The sequence below is a fragment of the Ailuropoda melanoleuca genome, chromosome 1 (assembly GCF_002007445.2).
Source record: "Ailuropoda melanoleuca isolate Jingjing chromosome 1, ASM200744v2, whole genome shotgun sequence".
In the NCBI taxonomy this organism is placed as follows: domain Eukaryota; kingdom Metazoa; phylum Chordata; class Mammalia; order Carnivora; family Ursidae; genus Ailuropoda; species Ailuropoda melanoleuca.
The window spans coordinates 175,453,176-175,468,292 of NC_048218.1; the positions used below are offsets into that span (position 1 = coordinate 175,453,176).

A 15,117-nucleotide genomic window follows, 5' to 3' on the forward strand; every position below is an offset into this window, starting at 1 on the left:
GTAGAGGAAGAAAGGGATAAAGAGAGGGGGGGTAATCAGAATGGGGAATGAGACTTGAGAGACTATGGACTATGAGAAGCAAACTGGGGGCCTCAGAGGGGAGGGGTGTGGGGGAATGGGATAGACCAGTGATGGGTAGTAAGGAGGGCACGTATTGCATGGTGCACTGGGTGTTATACGCAACTAATGAATCATCAAGCTTTACATAGGAAGCCGGGGATGTACTGTATGGTGACTAACATAATATAATAAAAAATTATTTAAAAAAAATAATAAAAGTTATGATTCTTTGATTTTAAAAAGCAGATTGAATCCTGAATGTGGAATTAGCATCATATCTAAATGTAATATTTGGGGTAAATTAGCCTATTTTGAAGTCTTTGGATGGTTTACATTTATTCTTTTAATTGACATATTATTGTAAGGGGCATTCCTAGAACAACCCACACACATATGGTAATTAACTAATAGTAAATGACAGTATAACATACAAGGAGTTTTACTGTGAAGTCATGACCTACCCATCATATTTATCACTGCCCTACCTCACAGAACTTCATCTACTTGGCTAGAAAATAAATGGCCACATAAATTCATACTAGTCAATCTATTTTCTAAAATATTTTGGAGTACAAAAGCATAAATTCATCTGAGAAGATAATTAATATACCATGGAATCAGGCTCAACGTAATACAATTGAAAACTGGTTACCACAAAGAGCTGAAATAATAGGAGTGCCAGGAATTACTGAGAGCCTTTTAGCAAAAAAGGGTTTGCCCAATTGCTATTGTAATGACAATGAAAAATGTTCATTCTTGATGATCTCATCTAGAACACATTATATTTGACAGACTACAAAAGCATTCAAATATAATAGGCACATAAGGGACACGAATTATGACCACCCTCTCCCACAAATAAAAAAAATAATTTTTGAACAAAACTATAGTGTTTTCAATGCTTCCTGGAACTCTCTTTTTCCATTTAAGGATAATCGACATACAACAGTCTGTGGAACATTCAAGCACTTAACTATCTTAGTGAAAAGAGGTAGAGACAAAGTCTATATACTCCACTTCTTGTCCATTTGAAAAAAAAATTTAAATTTGGAAAGGACCTCACTTCATTCTTAGAGTCCCTACACACTAAAACTAAAATTCATTTTAAACTTTCATATTTGACAAAGACAGTAATATCAAACAGCAGCCCACAATTCCCTAAAGGAGTGATGTCAATTGGTATTTCTTAAATTAATTCAGTGACCTACAATAATGTGAGTTCTTCATACATAATGTCTGTCAGTTGGCAATACAAAAATTTCAGAATCACTCCTGGTGTCTGAATTCCAAAAAGCCACTGAAAAAATGTATCTTAAGTAGTTCCTTAATTCCTACTTCACCTGGAATCTGTTGCTTATAACAAATAGCAGAAAAATAAAAATCACGCCAGGAATAGCTTGCTATAAATACAGTTCTACAAACTAAATACAAGTTTAACCAAGATTTCTGCTAATGTCTAATCAGTGGTCTTTCTGAGCTAAGATCCCAAAAGCCTGGGCAATCCCTTCTACCCATTTGGGTTAGTGAGCTCACACGTGCTTACACAGCTCATTTTTTAGTTACTTCATAGAAAGTGTTCAACCACATTCTTCAGCTAAGATTTCAAAGGTCTTGAGAAATGGAAACACTCAAATGTAAGATTTATCTGTTATCACCGAACTCTACTTTGACTATTCCTGAGAATGGAGGCGCCCCCAACACAGTGACCACCTGAAAATTCAGAAACGAAAAACTTCAATTTCATCAACTTAACAAATAACCCCACATATTAGATTATACAAACCTATATATATATATATATATATACAAACCAAAAAAATTAATAATTATATATATGTATGTGTGTGTGTATTTGGAACAAGGCACTAAAATTTTTTATTAGAACTCCATGCACAAAATATTGGAAGAGTTCTGAGTATTTTACATAATACTATCCATAAATTCTAGAAAATGGTTAATGAAGAATATTTATCAGAGAAATAGTAAGTCCAAGAACAAAGGCAGTCAGAATATTACATAGTTAGATTTATATACAAATTACTTGTCTAATTACAAATATAAGTGAGAAGAGGATAAACATAAATTATAAAGTGAACATATTTTCTGAGTTTCCCTCTGACATCACTGGTTCTTCCTTTTCATCTCCCTGTTTCTAAGTTAGACTACTGAGGCTCACTAAGGGTTCAGGCCTAAAATCTCTTCTTTCTCTACTCATTGTCCAGCTCAGAGGTCGGCAAACTACTTCTTGCAGGCCAAGTCCAGCCTACCACCTATTTTAATAAATAAAGATTTATTAGAACATAACCATACCCATTTAATTATTGTCATCATATTTCACAGTACAAGGGCAGAGTTGAATAGTTGCAACAAAGACTGCATGGTGTACCTTCCTGACCTTTTACAGAAAAGTTTTGCCAACTCTGGTCTAAGGGATCTTGCACAGCTTTAAATCTATGCCTTGAAAACTCACAAAATTTTATCTTCAATCCTGACCCAGATTTGCATTTCAACTTTTCAGGCCACATCTACTCTTGAATTTCTAATAGGCATGCAAATTTCACACATCTAAAACTGGAAATTTGATTTCCACCTACCCCCACCTGCTTCTACACCTTTCCTTTCGCAGTACATACATTTCCACTCCTCCAATTGCCCGGGCCAAAAGCTTTAGAGTCATTGTTCATTCCTTTGTCTCTATCACATTCCATATCCCAACCATCAAAAACTTACATCCTCAATATATATCCAGAATCTTGCCATTTCTTACCTACTCCAATGCTACCACTCTGACTCAAGCCACAACCATTTCTCACCTGGACTATGGCAGTAGTCTCCTGATTGGCTCCCTAGTTCTGCTCTCAGCCCCTTGCATTCCATTTTCACAGAGCATCCAGAATGATCATGGAATCCCACTGCCAAAAATACTTTAAAGGCCATGCAGTGTATGGATATCAAAGCCCTGCATGATCTGGCCCCTGGTTACAACCACCTCTTCTCCCTTTTTGGTTTCTCCACATGGGGCTCCTTGCTGTCAAGCATAGTCCTGCCCAGGATCTTTTCACTGCTCTGTCAGGAAAATTCTTCCCATGGATATCTGGTTGGCTCACTTCCTCTTTTTATTTGGGTCTCTGCTCAAATATTAATTCAGACTAGAGGCCGTCTCTAAATTAGTGACTCCTGTCAACTCTATTTCTGCTGTTGTTGGATTCCTTAGGCAACAGACTCCCAGACTGAGATTTGCATGCATTTTGGGAGGACTCTCAGGGAAAACATCCGGAAAGAAGTGGAGGTAGCAGGACAGGCAGAAGGAAACTGGACTGCAATGCAGTTTTAACAGAGGCTTTAGCCAATGACACAAAAACCTCAAGTTGGGAAGAGTTTTTCAGAATTGCTCCAATTGAGGCAAGGGACCAGGTCTTTGAGCCCACATGCTGATATGTTGATGCATTATGAGATGCAGGGTACCCCAGAAAGGGGGCATAAACTCCCACAAAGGGGTAAGAAACATGAAAATGTGCTTTAGGGAAGTTAGGGAAATGCAAATTCAAACCACAATAACATACTATTTTATGCACACTAGAATAGCTATAATCAAAAACACAGAAAATATCAAACATTGGCGAGGATATAGAGAAACTGGAGCCATTACACATTGCTGATGAGAATGTGAGCTGTTACACACAGCTGCTTTAGAAAACAGTTTGGTAGTTTCTTGAAAAATTAACATAAATTTACCACACAATCCAGCAATTCCATATCTAGGAATCTACTCAAGAGAAACAAAAATATAGGTCTATAGAAAGACTTAACAAGAATATTTGTAGCCACATTATTCATAATGCTGCTAACCTAAAAACTGCAAACAACCCTAAGGTCCATCAAATGGCAAACATATTTAAAAAACGGAGTACATACATACATGGAATACTATTCAGCTATAAAAAGGAATAAAACACTGATACTTGCTACAACATAAAAGGAGTCAGACACAAAAGTCCATTTATTGTGTGATTCTATGCAAATAAAATGCCCAGAAAGGACAAACCTAAAGCAACAGAAAATAAATTATTGGTGGGCTGGGGCTGGAGGTAGGCAAGAGGAGTGACTATAAATAAGCATAAGGAATACTTCTATAATGGAGGAAAATGTTGGGGCACCTGGGTGGCTCAGTCAGTTAAGGATCTGACTCTTGGTTTCAGCTCAGGTCATGATCTCAGGGTCACGAGATCAAGCCCCACATCAGACTTGTGTCTGCTTCTCTCCCATTCTCTCCCTCTGCCTCTGCCCCTTCCCCTGCTAGCACACTCCCTCTCTCTTTCTCATAAATAAAATCTTTTTAAAAATGGTGGAAAATGCTCTAAAACTGGATTGTGGTGATGGCTACGCAATTCTGTAAATTCACTATGTATCATTGATTTCTACACTTAGCATGGATGACTTTTAGGAGATGTAAATTATACATTAATAAATACATACAAAGGAAAAGAGCAAAAAAAGATTGTTGGTAGATTCTTTCATTATCTTAAGTGATAATAATGATAATAACAAATACTCACTGAGTTTGCTAGGAATCAAGAATTGTTCTAAAAGCTTTACGTGCATTAACTCATTTAATTTTCACCATAATCCCATGAAATGGGAACTATTTCATCCCCATCTCAGAAATGAGATAAGTGAGGCACAAGGAAGTAAGCAACCCAAAATCAGAGAAGTAATACAACAAGAACATATTAATTTATACTCATAAAAATAACTAATTCTACCTCGAAATGCAAGTAACAGCATTTACCTATATACAACAAAACAAAGACAGTATCTTACGTGTATAATCATGGTAACTTTACCATAAGCAGCATATTTAAGATGGTCTAATAACTGACCAGTTTGCAATACTTCTTTTTTCTAGCCAATAAAACTAGCCATTAATATATGCTCACTGTAAGACAGTTTGGTCAGTAACTGGAACATATTTATTGAGGGACTTAACTACTGTAAACAAATACAAAGAATACCCATGATCTAATCTACTGAATCTGTGTGTTCACAAAGCTATAACAATATCATCATGGTAAATATAAATACAACTTTATTCTGCAAGGGTCATTTATAAACATACTCACAAACACACACACTGAGTGACATACACTGAACAATAAAGATTTTCCTAGTTCACCAAGTCACCAAACTGAAGGCGTATCATTGTTCCTGTAACTGAAAAGTGCAATGGGACAAGATGAGATGACAGTGTGTTTTATCTTCTTCATATGAAAGTTTAGTTATAAATTTCACATGGCAGTAAACCAATATAAATGGAAGTCCTGATGACAATAACTTTTCATGTAGCATTCAGTAATACACTTCCAAATTTGGAAATTCTAGATAAGAGAGCTGATAAATGTACCACCTTGTATGTAGTTAATTTTTTTTAAACTAAGGCACTTCATATAAATTATTAGCAAGCCTATATATTTGATAACAAAGTCTTTTGAACAGTCTAATAAAACCCAATACCCAGACTATGTAGGAAACAGGATATTTAAAAAACCACATTCACCTTCAATACATTTGAAGGCAAAGACTGAAAAACCCACATCAGCACTTTCTGTCTAAATGATATATTGATGGAAAGCTAGAATAAAAATGGTGCTGAAAAATGCACTGTTTATAACTGAGAATAAATGTTTCTAAGTGCTGACAAGCTTCTGTCAGTTAAATTGCTTTAATGTAGAAATATTTTTCCCTAAATGTTTCTCTAGTATTTTTATTAGGAAACTTTATAATTAATTTATGTTCCAAACTAATAATTAAACAACTTTTTTGTGTGTTAGTTCTAGGAGTTAGTAATATGTATGTTTAATGCATTCATTTATAGTTGGAGAAAACAGTCCATAACAGAAAATTCATTCCTATCCTTAATTCTCTCAGAGCATAACATGACTGCCTAGAAAGCAATACATCAATAATAAATTTATGATTCAGTATGGATATCAGAACACAGCTAAAAACTTGCAGATCTATACAACCAAGTACATTAAATAGTCCTCCCAGGTAATATACTGCCATGAGTACTTCTCATAATTCAATACATACTATGGTAAGAACCATTACAACAGCATGTGCTCATTCTGAGTCCCAGCCCATTTTAAAAGAACCTGTAGGTGTTGTGAATGTAATGGATGAAATCACCAACTTGCACCACCCCCCCCAAAAAACAAAAGAAAATGAAAACAAACAACAACAAAAAACAAACAACAAAAAAAGAAATGACCTAAAAGCTATCTTTGCTTATTTTTTTTTAAGATGTTGCTATAACTTTTATACTTTGATTACACAATCTTTTGGTCTCTATAGAAAACAATTCTTTGAAATTTCTGAAAATAAAAATACACAGTAACATAAAGCTTGCTTTAACAGTAACCAGATTCAATATTCAGGTTTAAACAAAATACATTCACTACAATTGAAGCAGGAAAAAAAAAAAACAAAAACAAAAAATCAAAACCAACTGTGCTGGATTGCTGCAGGACTGCTCTCCCAATCATGAATGTAACTAGAAAAGTAAGCAAATTATAAGAAGTTATTTCAGATATTGGGGAAAAATGGTGAGACAGGTTTGTGATTATTCGGAGAAGTGAAACAAAGGGTACTCTCCAAAACTGCCCATATTTCATACTGGAAGCAAACTCCAGATTGTGGTGGGAAAGGGGAACTCAAAAAAAGCTTCACAGACTGAATAAGGAGAGATACTGAAACTACTGTTTGAGGAGGCTGAGACGGCCAGAACTTGTGGGACACAGTGCTGGTGAAAAGGGAGCTGTGCAGAGAAAAAAGCTTAGTAACTGGCATAGGAATCTCCTTAAGGTTTTAAATACCAAGCTGTGCTTCTTAGGGTGAAACTTCAAGAGGTCAACTGAAGAACAACTAGAAAGGAAAAATCAATTTCAGGGAAGCTATCAACTGAACAATTCCCTAACAGTAGAGACTTTGTTTAGTAATCAGGGCATTCTGCAGACTCCAGAAAGTTCATGCCTTAGTAGTGAGGGTAAACTAGCTCTAGAGTAAATACCACCCTAGATCATCCCATAAAAGCATGAAGATGAGCCTTGAGATCATCAGACTAATCTGCAAATAATTGAATGCCAAAAAAAAAAAAAAAAAGTCAAACACTACCTAAACAAAGCCATAACTTTCAGCTTAATAATGTGAATTCTAAAGTCATTATCTAATAAAAAAGAACAACTAGGAACAGGCAAAAAGGCAGAAAATAATACCCATAAGTGGAGGGAGGGGAATCAGTCAATAAAAATGGATGCAGAAATAAAAGAGATAAAGTTAACATAAAAGGACTTTAAAATGGCTATTAAAATGGGCTACGTGGGATGAAAGACTTAAAGGAAAACACAAATATAATGAGAAAGGAAAAATATTTAAGACAACCAAATTAAATGTTTAAGAATAAGATATATGACATAAAAATTACACTGGATGGAATTATCAGCAGATTAGACACCACAGAAAAAACTTGTCAGTGAAACTGAGGACATAGTCCTATAAATTATCTTAACCAAAGTACGGAGGAATAAAAAGTCAAAACATGAATATACTCTCAGTAATATGTGGGACAAAATCAAGTAACCTAACATTTGCACAATTAAGAGTCCTAAAGGAGAAAGAAAAGAAGAAAGTCAAAAAAATATTTAAAGAAACCATGCCCCCAAATTTTTGAAATTTAATACAAACTATATACCTATGAATCCAAGAAGTTCAAGAATGCTTCGGCCGATTAATCATAAAGAAAAAGCACAAAAGACATGTTATAATCAAATTGCTAAAAACCAGTAATAAAAAGAAAATCTTAAAAGCATACTTAGGGGCACCTGGGTGGCACAGCGGTTAAGCGTCTGCCTTCGGCTCAGGGCGTGATCCCAGCGTTCTGGGATTGAGCCCCACATCAGGCTCTTCCGCTATGAGCCTGCTTCTTCCTCTCCCACTCCCCCTGCTGGTGTTCCCTCTCTCACTGGCTGTCTCTATCTCTGTCGAATAAATAAAAAATCTTTAAAAAAAAAAAAAAGCATACTTAAAAGCATCTTAAGAAAGTCTTAAAGGAAAAAAATGTACATACATACACAGGAATAAATATACAAATAACACAAATATCTCGTCAGGAATTATGCAAGCCAAAAATAAAAAGAACAATGTTTTGTTTTGTTTTTAACTTCTGAAAGAAAAAAAAATTGTGACACTAAAATTCTATATCCAGCCCAAATAGCTTTCAAAAATGAATACAAAAGTTGAGGGAACTTGGGAAGATGGTGGAGTAAGAGGGTCCTAAGCTCACCCTGCCCCATGTTTACAACTTGATAACATCCACATCCAAGTCAATAAACCATTAAGCAATCTGAAGACTGGCAGAAAAAACTCTGCAACTAAATATAGAGAAGAAACTGCCTCTGAAAGGTCAGCAGGGTCAGAAAGGTGGAGGGAGACTGCCCAAGGAGGGAGGGAGCTGCGAACAGGAAGAGGGCAGAGAAAGGAGCCCTCATACCAGGGAACTCACACAGGGGAGACCAATCCCTGTAAGCTGGGCTCTAAAAACCAGAGAGGCTGAATTCCCTCTTTTTACAACCATGGGACTTAGAGCCTAGAGCCTGAAAAGTCAGCTGACTCATCAAAATTTAACTACAAAGAGAAAACTGTGTTTGGGGGAAAAGTAGAACAGAGTCTGTTATTTTTAAGTCCCAAAATGTTCAATTCTATTTTATAAAACTTTAATAAATTTAAAATTGGTGAAAACATAAAAAATAAAAAAATGAAAGTCAGCAGACTCAGCCTTGGGTGAGCTGGGAGGGGGAGGGGTGCGGGGGTTGCCACCCTTAAAGAGACAGCAGCCTACACAAGGAGGCAACATAAAAACAGCATTATATACAATGCTGGGGGCAAACAGGAGGCAGATCTGTTAGTACTGATTTTGCAGCATGTTGGAGGACTTCTCCAAAAATGAGGGAGCAGGCAGGAGCCATTTTACTCCCCTACCCACCAGCATAAACGTGGAACAACCTGCTAGAGACGAGGCTACACAGACACTTGTGCCTCACCTGCTAGCAGTGCGGCACACCCTCAAGTTCTCAGGAGGACTCACCCACTCCAAACCCGCTTGGCTGGGCCCTGGCTTCAGAGCAAATTTTGTTAAAGCTGCACTCATACCCCACCCAGCCTCCAAAAGCACTGCCTCTAGGGACTGAAAGCAGTCTCCAGACAACAACTAACAAGAAAACGGACACCTCAATCATACAACCCCAAGCAACTGAATTATGCCAACAACCACACAGGCATGGGATGGGACTTCATGACACTGCAGCCCCACCAAGACCTTGATTTTTACCCTGTGAGATCCTGCTCACTAAGTCCAGCTATGCCCAGACCAGACTCTTGACCCACAAAAACCATGGGATAATTCACATTTCTCCATAGCCACTAAGTTTGTGGTAATCGTTATGTAGTCATAGAAAACTAATACTGTTACTCTCTGGCTGACAAACTACCAAAGTCAACAAATTAGGCCAAAAGAAGTCATTTGGGGTTTTTGTTTATTCTGAAATAAGTTCTGAATTTCATTGTTATAAAAATGTAAAGTACTTTACTTTGCATATCGCTGGCATTTGACTTTTTTTTTTTAAAGATCTTATTTATTTTTTGGACAGAAAGACACAGCAAGAGAGGGAACACCAGCAGGGGGAGTGGGAGAGGGAGAAACAGGCTTCCCATTAAGCAGGGAGCCCGATGCGGGACTGGATCCCAGGACTCTGGGATCAGGACCTGAGCCGAAGGCAGACGCTTAAAGACTGAGCCACTGAGGCACCCCTGGCATTTCACATTTTGAAAAGCCAAATTACAACAAGCATATATGACACAACCAAGGCCTATTTTTTAAAATGCACAATTAAGAATAGAATACAAGAACAATTCTTTCAGGAAACAACTTTTTAAAATCCTACTTAGTATTTTCTAAAATGTTCCCAAGTGATAATTAAAAGGAGAAAAAAGGGGGGGCAGGTAAAAAGAGCCCCAAAAGAAGTACAAAGAGAAACCAAAAGTGTAAAAATGTGCAAATAAAATGTTATGAATACTGAATTTCTGAATAGAGATTTTACATAATTTTCAAAAGCAGAGGGAATATTTACGTTTTTCTATGTGCCAATCCCTAGAATAGAAAAAAGTAGAGCCCACACTAGTGAAACAAGATATTACAAACAAAGAAAAGCCCTCACACTAGGATGTAACACATCTTGTATCATAGAATTTAAAATTCTGGTGGGACTCACCATATTTTAAAACGTGTATTTACTGATATTGAAAAGAATATTGAAAATTTGAGATCTAAATATTTTTATGGCTTTTCTTCTCCAGGTGGATAAAGAGTACTTGATTTTTGTCTTCTTTTCTTATCAAATTATAGTGAAAAAATGATATCAGTCTCCGAGATACCAAGTTTTCTTTTTCTTCCAGCCTTATCATTCTATGACTCATCATTAAATATATAGTAATTATATTAGACTATCTTATTAACATTTAAATAAATACTTTAAAGGGAAGGTCATATGGTCAACCAAGGCTTAGAACTGGCTAAGCCAAATTACTGACAAACATAGTCTCAACTGTATTTAAAAGTTATTCTAATGGATGAAGTGATAAACAAAATGTGGTATATCCATACAATGAATTACTCTTCAGCCTGAAAAAGGAATGAAGTACTAATACATGCTATAGGGTGGATGAGCCCTGAAAACATTATACTAAGTGAAGAAGCCAGAAACAAAAGGCCACATGTCTTATTATTTCTATAAAATATTCAGATAGGTAAATCCACTCCGGGTATGGGAGACTCCTTTGGGGATAATGGCTTTTTGGAACTAAAAGGTAACAAAGCATTGTGAATGTCAATGAATTATATACTTTAAAATAATTTTCTATTATGTGAGTTTTACCTCAATTTTAAAAAGTTAATCTAGTCAGCATAAATATTAAATTATTACATATAGGTGACAGAAATTGAGAATAGATGTTCTCTGTACAACACTCAACTGTGCAAATAAAAATCACTAGCATATGAACAGAAAATCATTAACTATCCTATCTAAGTACACACTGAAACTTTATACATGATGCTTGAAAGGTCATCTGTTCACTGCATGAACAATAATGAAAATGTTCTATCCTGTGCTAGACATAATAATATTTGCAACATTTTTCAAAAATTGTATAAAATGTTATACCGCAGACGCAGTTCACATAACTGTACTAAACTATATGCACGCTTTCTCCTTTTTCTACCAATTAAATATTCATAAATTATTGCCAAATGCCATGTTGTAGCAAGACAAGATTTAACCCAAATTTTGGGATCTGGTTTGGACTACAAGGATTAGCAAATAAAATATTAAGCATGTCAACCAAATAATCCACTTTCCTTTTGTCTTTGGAATACTTTATTAAATTTCCAAAGAGAAAAATATAGTAATTCATATAAAAGATCTTAACCACTGCTTTGAAAACACACATTTTAACCCATAATTTAAGATTTTTCAATATGATTAGTTTAAGATTATTTTTAGCAAGACAATCAAAATATTCCAATCAGCAGAAACACTTTAAAGGTATTTTTTCAGTTTGATTTAATTTACAAGTATAAATTTTGTCCATAATTATGAAAATTGCCTACTTTACTCACTAGGCAATAAATGTTTCATATGTAATACAGAATGTAGGTTACAAGTGGGAGTTTATACCTAAATGACATCATAAGTTAAGCAAAATATAATACGTACTATCTTTAATAGAATTAAATGAGTACTAATATTATGCAAAAATAGTAATAAAGTAGGTGCTAGACCAGCACTGCCCAATACAATAGCCATTAACCACATATATCTCTTTAAATTTAAAATAATTAGAACTGCATATTAAAGATTCATTGCCTCAGCTACACAAATTATATTTCAAGTCTTCAATAGCCACAGAAGGTCTAGCAGCTACCATATTGAACAGCCGATTTCCATCAATGCAGAAATAGCACTTGTTTGACTTGTTTACCACAAAATTGCCTCATGAAGCCTAAGCCTCTGGGACCTGGGAGGAGCCTTAGCAATGGGTACTCATGATGATGCATTTTCATATATGATGCAAAATTAAGATGTTTTGGGGTTTTTTTAATTTTTTTTAAAGATTTTATTTATTTATTTGACAGAGATAGAGATAGAAAGCGAGAGAGGGAACACGAGCAGGGGGAGTGGGAGAGGAAGAAGCAGGCTCATAGCAGAGGAGCCTGATGTGGGGCTCGATCCCAGAATGCCGGGATCACACCCTGAGCTGAAGGCAGACGCTTAACCGCTGTGCCACCCAGGCGCCCCAAGATGTTTTAACCATAAAAAAATTATTTCTCTTGTCACTCCAACATATACTTCACCATCCTTTTACCTGTGTCAAATGAAGTGAGTAGGTAACCTGGGGTTCCAGCAAAGAGAAAGGTGAATTAGAGATCTATTCAGTTTGGGTTTAGTGGGACATATGCATGTGTTTCTCAGTCATTTCCATGTGTAATAAATTATTGCCATATGTTCCACTGCAGGAATGGCTTCGAGGCCTATACCTTTATCCTACTGCTTCAATGCACCTGGAGTCATGAAATGAAGATGCAAAATCGGACGTCAGGGGCAACATGAATGTGCCTCATGGCAACTACAACCACAGGAACCACAGGTATGTAAGTAGAGGAGAAACAGTCTGAACTGCATGCAGCTAGAAACAAGTCACTGGGAAATTTTTCCAATCATGACATATGAAATAGCATAAGCAGATAATTCAATTTTTAATCAATGCCTGGTCAAATCCAAACTTTCTCTTATTAGGAATATAGTTGATATGGGGCGCCTGGGTGGCACAGCGGTTAAGCGGTTAAGCGTCTGCCTTCGGCTCAGGGCGTGATCCCTGCATTATGGGATGGAGCCCCACATCAGGCTCCTCCGCTATGAGCCCGCTTCTTCCTCTCCCACTCCCCCTGCTGTGTTCCCTCTCTCGCTGGCTGTCTCTATCTCTGTCAAATAAATAAAAAAAATAAAATCTTTAAAGAAAAAAAAGGAATATAATTGACAATATATTTAATTTTAAATGTACCATTTTTTTTTCTTTTTTGATGGGACTCGTGAAACAGCGCTTCTCTGAAACTCTGTACAGCACAAACTTAGAACCCTTCTACAAATACTAGGTGTGTCTGCCAGTGAAACTGCATGTTTTTTACACTTTGACTATCAACAAAAACAAAATTTTATTAGCCAGGCTATAGCAAAAACCTAACTTTCTAGTTTCTTTGTAGGAAATCACATTATAAAAGCATTGTGATAGAGAGAAGCAATCAAATGCTAAACATCCTGTAGTTATAGGAGAAAATAATTTAAAAGTACAATCATCAGTTTTAAAGTGTCATTTTTCTAAATATTGTGATGATTATGTCAGTGGCCACCTTTTTTGCAATCCGTAATCTGTTTTTTTCATTCTAAATAAATGCTGACTTTTGTACATAAACTTGTATTTGTAATTTTGTATTTCTTTCTTAAAGAGGACTCCCCTCCCCCCTCAAAGGTCTACTTTTTAGGTCCCCAATAAAACCTTGATCTGCTCCTGGTGCTAGGAAATTATGTCTTGATTAAAATACATACTTATCAGTTAGCAATCTCCTCATTTTTATTTCTTCATTCCACATGTGTTACAACACTAATAATCCAGTCACATCGTTATCATTGAATCCCAGAATTTGAAAGGGTTAATTTGAAATATAAGCCTTCCACTCTCTCTGAAGCTTATCTGATATCTCTTCAACCTTCAGTTCAAAAAAGTTCACACCTCACTAGCACAGATACAAATGTCAGTCCTGGTAATTGAGTTACACAGTACAAAGCCAGCAGCTTTGTACTGCTAATGGCAGTTGAGTTCTTAATACAATTACAGTTACAGTTATTTAAATGACTTTTTTTTTAAGTAAACAATATATTGAAACCAAATGCTAGCCTGACAATGCCAATTCATTTAAGTAAATAAAAGACAAACAAAAATTTCAGTCTTCTAATTATATTTAGAACATGTTCTAAATAATACCAACATTGTAAAACCACCTTTATGTATTATGAAAATGTACTTACAACAGGAGTATAAAAATGCCCAATAGCTAAATGCCACTCATGCAAATATTCCCTAAGTTACATTTTATTTTTCATTTCATACCCTTTACACTTCATTAAGCCATACTTCAGATAACCTAATTTCTCATTATTGTATTGCAAAATATTCTCGGCCTGAAATTACATCAAATAAATTGTAAATCAAATTTCTGAAAGCCATAGCCATAGGTGGAAATCAAATGAAATGCCTAATTTCACATAAATGGCTAAAGCTTTGAATGGATCGCATTTATTTAATTGCCTGGGCACACTTATTCAGAAGTATTTTTGTTACTGCCTCCTATATTATATTGTATATAAACAATACATTGGAAGTTAAGACAAAAAGATTTCAAATAAAAAATATTAGAGGCTAAAATTTAACCGAAATTAGACTTGGAACACACATATTCTAGTATGTTCCTTTTCTCTGATTAACCCTGCTTGATAAAAAAAAGAAAGAATTGAAATAAGAGGATTGGAAGTAAAGAGATAACTTGTCACCCTTACTCAAAAGAAAAGTTTTATTCATAGAGACAGAAGGTAGAATGGTGGTTGCCAGGGGCTGGGGGAGGGAGGAATAAGGAGTTACTAAGCTACTCTTTAATAGGTACATACTTTCAGTTTGGGGAGATGAATGGTGACGGTTGCCCAAAGAGAATATACTCAATGCCACAGAACTGTACACTTAGAAAGGGTTGAAGTGATATGCACATTTTATCACTAAAAAATTTTAATTGTTCTAAAGTAAATATAGTTAGATTTTTATATGTATTTTTTTTTCTTTTCTAGGATTTAGCCTGAATTGAAAAGTACTTTATTTTCAATAATGGAAAATAAGTACTTG

At 35.6% G+C, this 15,117-nt stretch overlaps 1 protein-coding gene across 6 annotated transcripts in view; it reads right to left on the reverse strand.

Moving 5' to 3' along the window:
- Nucleotides 1–15,117, reverse strand: part of IMMP2L (inner mitochondrial membrane peptidase subunit 2) — an 816,344-nt gene that overhangs the window by 682,642 nt on the left and 118,585 nt on the right. The gene's annotated exons all lie outside the window — the stretch shown is intronic.